Source organism: Arachis ipaensis, chromosome B05 (assembly GCF_000816755.2).
Source record: "Arachis ipaensis cultivar K30076 chromosome B05, Araip1.1, whole genome shotgun sequence".
NCBI classification, from domain to species: Eukaryota; Viridiplantae; Streptophyta; class Magnoliopsida; order Fabales; family Fabaceae; genus Arachis; species Arachis ipaensis.
Window position 1 is genome coordinate 91,904,279 of NC_029789.2, and position 6,677 is coordinate 91,910,955.

Sequence of the window (6,677 nt, forward strand, 5' to 3'; positions counted from 1 at the left end):
CAACCTCTTTATACTACACTTGAGTAATCATTCCCCCGGTCAAGGCTTTTTATTTTGAATAATATAAATTCCATTTTTTTCATTGCACTAAATTACAATTATTTATTTTCTATTAATCGATTCTCAAAACTCTCGGAAAACTCCTGATTAATAAATTAGCACCCCTTCTAGCAACTCGTTGGGAGACGACCTGGGACTCATACTCCCAGTATTTTTATTCTAAACTTTTGTGACAACCTTTCTAAATTGGTGAGGCAGATTTTTGCTGGTTAAGAGCTATACTCGCAACGCTGTTGTTATATTACAATCTCTTAATTGGTCTAATTTCTGCCACGCACCAGTATCCTACAACTAAGTGCTCCCCCCTTTGCCTAAGCTTGAATTCTGCATGAAATTGCCTTAGGAATGAGTTGGATTTGGGCCTAGGCAGCTCAGAAATCGCCCCCAGCATTTTCACTTTAATGAGGTCACGTGCGAGCTGTGACGCGTACGCATGGGTCACGCGTACGTGTCGCTTGGCATTTTCCTTCCCACACGCACGCGTCATGTCACGCGTACGCATTTGTCACGCGTGCGCGTCGATGTATGCACTTCAAATCCCTGTTTTTCCATGAATTCTCCACTTTGCATGCTTTTCTCTTCACTTCTTCCATCCAATACTTGCCTTATGAACCTGAAATCACTCAACAAACACATCAAGGCATCAAATGGAATTAAGGTGAATTAAAATTACCAATTTTAAGGCCTAAAAAGCATGTTTTTACACTTAAGCACAAATTAAGGGAGAATTACAAAACCATGCTATTTCATTGAATAAATGTGAGAAAAGGTGATAAAATCCCCCAATAAGCACAAGATAAACCACAAAATTGGGGTTTATCATACCCCCATACCCAATAGTCGAGTGAGTGATTGCATCGATCCACATCTTGAGATTGATACGGGTCATCTAAATATGCGAACAGAGGCTCTGAGCGGTCTTGACTTGAATGCATCGACACAGTAGGACGTTGTTGACAAGTATATCCCTGGTCCTTCCCCTCTATCAGAAGCAGGTGGGTCAGGTCTAGTAAAGGGACATGCAGTTGATCATCAATACAATCTATAGATAAGTGTTTGTCCACCGAACAGGTTTACTTTGTCAAGTGTTAACAAGATAGTAAACATGGCATTGGAGTTTTTTAAGAAGAGAGGTGATTAGTTGAACTTAGTCTATTTACTCTTTGTATTAGTGGTACTCACCGTTTTGGATAGTGATTCCAAACAAAAAGTATAAACTATTATATATTGTTGGAAAGCCCTAGAAGTTAGCTTTCCAACGCCATTGAGAGAGCGTCAATCGGATCTTTGTAGCTCCAGAAAGGCTCATTTGAATGCATGGAGGTTAGGACTTGACAACATCTGCTATCCTTTCTTTGCCTCTGAATCAGATTTTGCCAAAACTTGCCAATTTCACCCAAAAAATAACCTAAAATCATAGAAAAAAACACAAAAACTCAAAGTAGCATCTAAATATGAATTTTTGCACCAAAACTTGATAAAACTTAACAAAATATAACTGAAAATACTAAGAAATTTGTACCAAAAACGGTATAAAATATCCACTCATCAGCCGGCACAGGCCATCCCTCTTGACTAGTATTGTTACACTCTTCGGGGAGTACAGTGCCATGATTGGAGCACCATACTCGACAAATGGATTCATAAATGGGGGAACCACCGCAGCAGTCGGTTGTGAGATAGGAATCTACAACCAATTCCCGACTTTAGCCTATCTGCCAATTACTATAGTTGGTACCTTGGATTATTCTTGATGTACCTAAGGTTGTCGGAGTTCATTCCTCAATAGCCACCTCAACAGCCATATGCAGTGTTCCAGCCATTTCCTTATCATCGCCAGCAACTACCTCAGCCATCACAGCTATCACAACCACTATAGCCACCACAACCATCACAGCCACCATAGCCAGTACCACAGCGAGCACCACAGTTTGCCTCACAGCGAGCATAACCATCTGGGATTCGAGTTTGTAAACTTTCCCCAATTGTCACCACAGGTAGATATGTTTGCGGACGATGCACTAATCACACGTTTCCCTGCTAGTGGTGGTTCTCTTGATGAATATCTCATCCTAATAGTGGCATCATAGCGTTTGCCGCAGTCACACCTAGTATCGGTGGATAGTTTGGCTCATTGAAACTATCGTACCCCCACACCCAATAGTCAAGTGAGTTGTTCCATCGATCCGCATCTTGAGATCCATACTGGTCATCTGAATGTGCGAGCAGAGGCTCTGAGCGGTCTTAACTTGAATGCACCGACACAACAGGAGGTTGTTGACGAGTATATCCCTGGTCCTTCCGCTCCAGCAGAAGCAGGTGGGTCAGGTCTAGTAGAAGGACAGGCAGTTAGTCAGCAATAAAATCTACGGATAGATGTCCATCCATTGAACATGTTTACTTTGTCAAGTGTTAACAAGATAGCAAACAAGGCAATTTGGTTTTTTAAGAAGAGAGCTGATTAGTTGAACTTAGTCTATTTACTCTTTGTATTAGTGGTACTTGATGCGTGAGCATCTTTCCTATCTTTTCCTAGTGAATTTGCATTCAATTTGTTGAGTTTAATCAAGAATTAATTAACTTTTAGCCACTATGGATGCTACTTTGAGTCGTGTGCAATTCTATTTATTTTAGGTAGCATTCGACTGGATTTGATGGAGTTTTCGTAGAAAAAGAGAAGAAGGCAAATGATGCTGTCAACCCTGACCTCTCTGCACTCAAACCTGAATAACTCTAGCTACATAGGATTAATGGACGTGATTCTAGTGATGTTCGAAAGCTAACTTCTAGAGCTTTCCAACAATGTATAATAGTCCATACTTCTTCTCCACCAAGTCTGCCAAGGCTGCGCCTAACTTGAGAAATTTCAAGTTAGGCGCAATGCACAACAACAATACGCACATGGGTGTGACTCACTCAAGTTAGGCGCATGATCCCCTCAAGTAAGGCGCCAATGTCAAGCATTCCATGCCATTCTTTGCTGCCCACATTCCATGTAAGGCGCACTCCCTCATCAAGTTAGGCGTGGATACACCTCTAAGTTTAATGAATCAACTGGTCCCCACGCCAATGCACAAGCCATGCGAGATCTTTCAATTATTCTGAATTAAACTTTTATTAATTTAAATAGGAAAAGATATTATTTAGTTTTAGAAATTATAACTTACATTAATTAGGATTAGATATAAAAGGGAAAAAGAATCAGCCCTTCGGGCTCTTCTCTTCTCTTCTACCTCATTCTGCAATTTACAGTTTTTCAGAATCCTAGTTTTCTCTCTGAACCATGAGCAACTAAACCTCCATTGTTAAGGTTAGGAGCTCTGTCTATTGTATGGATTGATACTATTATTTTTTCTATTTTAATTCATGTACTAATTTCTATTTCAAGAATTATTTTCGTTCTTTATTTTATAAATCTAGGTGGAACGGAAGTATGACCCTTGTTCTAATTGAGTTCTTGTATAACTTGGAAAAGCTCTTTACTTGAACAACAGCTTGAAAATATATTCTCCTAAATTTCTAATTATTTGGACTTAACGGGATACGTGACATATAATCCTCTTATATTTGGATAATTAGGGTTTCTGTGGCATGTAACTAGAATTGAACTTCACCCTCTAATTGGAATTAAGTGACCAAGGAATTGGCGGTTGATGAGAGTTAGAGGAGACTAAAAAGGTCTAAGGAATTTGGGTTTAGTCACATATAGTTTTCCATGAATTGAATCTTGCATGATTAAAATAGTTAGTAAGAAAAGTCAATCCGAAAGATAGATATTTCTGAAACCTTAACTATTTTCTCCATATATATTTCACCTCAATTTACTGCTTGCTTTCTGATATTCTGAAATTACTGTTAATGCTTTTGAACTCTCTCAACACTCTTTTCTGTTTGTCTAACCAAGTAAATCACTTAACCATTGTTGCTTAGTCCATCAATCCTCGTGGGATCGACCTTCATTCACTAGAGGTACTACTTGGTACGACCCGGTGCACTTGACGGTTAGTTTGTGGTTATAATTTCCGCACCAGTACTCACCGTTTTAAACATTGATTTCAAATAAAAAGTATAAAATATTATATATTGCTGGAAAGCCCTGGAAGTTAGCTTTTCAACGCCATTAAGAGAGCATCAATTGAACCTCTGTAGCTCCAGAAATGCTGGTTTGAATGCATAGAGGTCGTCAATTGGACCTCTGTAGCTATCCTTTTTTTGTCTCTGAATCAGACATTGCCAAAACTTGCCAATTTTATCCAAAAATACCTAAAATCATAGAAAAAACACAAAAACTCAAAGTAGCATCCAAATATGAATTTTTGCACTAAAACATACTAAAACTTGATAAAACTTAATAAAATATAACTAAAAACACTAAGAAAATAGTACCAAAAAGAGTATAAAATATCTACTCATTAGAACACCAAACTTAAACTATTGCTTGTCCTTAAGCAACCAAAACCAAGATAGGACAAATAGAATAGAAAAATACAATAGGTCTCAGAGTTGTCAATGAAGCTCAGTTCCAAATATTGAATGGGGATATTAGCTCTTTACTTCTGAACGGTTTTGGCATCTCACTTTCCTTTGAAGCTCAGAGATACTGACATCCCTTGGAACTAGAATCCGGATGATATTATTGGTTCTCTTCTTCTAGTTTTTCTTGATTCTTGAACACAGCTTCTTTTTTGTTCTTTGCACCTCTGAGCCTAGCCGTGACTCTAAGCATTTTGTTTTCAACTATTACCACCGGATACATAAACGCCACAGGCACTTAACTGGGGGAACCCTTTAGATTCGAATTTAGCTTTGCTTAAATTCCCAGACAGTGGTTCCCAGAGTTCTTAAGCGTACTCTTTATTGCTTTGGATCACAACTTTAACTGCTCAGTCTTAAGCTTTTTACTTGACACCTTCACACCACAAGCATATGGTTAGGGATAGCAACTCATTTGGGTTTTTTAGGCCAATTTTGACCCTCCTAACCATTGATGCTCAAAGCCTTGGATCCTTGATCTTTCAAATTTTCATTTTGAGCTTTCTTTTTTTTTTCTTTTTTTTTTTGCTGCTTTTTCTTTCTTCAAGAATCAATATTTTTTATTTTTCAGATAACCAATAATACTTCTCTAAATTCACTGTTCTTCAAGAGTCAATATGCTCAACTTCATTATCAAATATGCATAGTTAATTCATATATTCAGAAAATAAAGATAAGGCCACCACATCTTAAGTCATTGGAATAACTTATGATATACTCAAGACCTTGTGTATTTTACTACTTCTTTTTCAAAAATTTTCTTTTTAAGCTTAGTAGGCGATTCATGAGACATCTTATAACCATAAAAATTTTTGAAAATTTTAAAAATAAACTACTAAAGCAAAATTTTAAAAAAGATCTTGCAAAAGCTAGAATAGAAAATAGAAAATAGAATGAAATACTGAAAAAATAGAAAGAAAGGGGGGATGAAACTCAACCACCTTAGTATTGATGGTTGCTCCAAAAAAAATGCTCTTCTGTGAAGATGATTCACCTCCCTTTGGTGCCATTGTTGATAATATACTCCTAGAGCTCGCTCTGCAACACCAAACTTAAAAAGTTTGCTTGTCCCTAAGCAAAGAAAACTTGGTCCTTGCTGTTCCCTTATGGTCGTTGAACGCCCAAGCTCTCTTCCCCCTTCTGGCGTTGAATGCCAGTGAGGGGCACCCTCCAGGGTGTTCTGTTTCTCTCCTATGCGTTCCTGTTTCTATTCTAATGGCTACACATGATCACCAACGTCAGAAAAACTAAGAAAACTATGAAAAACTATAGAAAATAAAATAATCTGAAATCAAACTAAAATAACAAAAAGAAAATAGAAAAGAAGAAAATACTGTGGGATACTTATGGTTGGTTTGCCTCCTAATGAGCGCTTCTCTAATATCATTAGCTTGACACTTGATTGTGGACTTTTCTTCCTCTTCTTCCAGTTAGTTAAAAGAAATACTCCACGGGGAAAGAGGGGAAGAGTAGTGCCCTTGGATTTGAATTACTCCTAACAAGCTTTCTGGTATTATTATCAGCTTAATTCTCCTTTCTTGTTAGGGTAGGGGTTGTATTGTTTCTGGCTGACCATCTCTTTTTGATGGATATTATCCTTTGTTCCTTAGTCACAATTCCCTTTTCAAGCCTTTCCTTGATTATCTTCACCACCTTGAATTCAGGACCTGATTGTTGTGTGATGGGTGGAGTGTACCCATCATCAAGACCTTCTTGAATTGGTGGTTCAAGGAACTCACTCTCTATGCCATTCTTTGTTTCTTTTTTAGTGGGTAGGCTCTTTATGAGTGCAGTAGAGAGGGGTCCTTGCTCCAAAACCTCAGCAAAAGGAATATTGATTTGAAACTTCTTAAAGCCTTCCAAGGATTGTGAGTAGTTCACGTCCTTGGTCTCCTTTTGGGGCTTCTGGGGGTGTGGCTCTTCAGGCTCTCTTTCCACAAGGGGGCATGTAATAGTGTGCTTCCAACCTCTTCTTAAGCATTTTCTTCATTTAGTCCCTCAATAGTGTGTGTCACCTTAGGCTCAGTCTCCTTGGTCATGATGGGGGTCTTACACTCTTCTCTTGGATTCACCTTCATGTCACT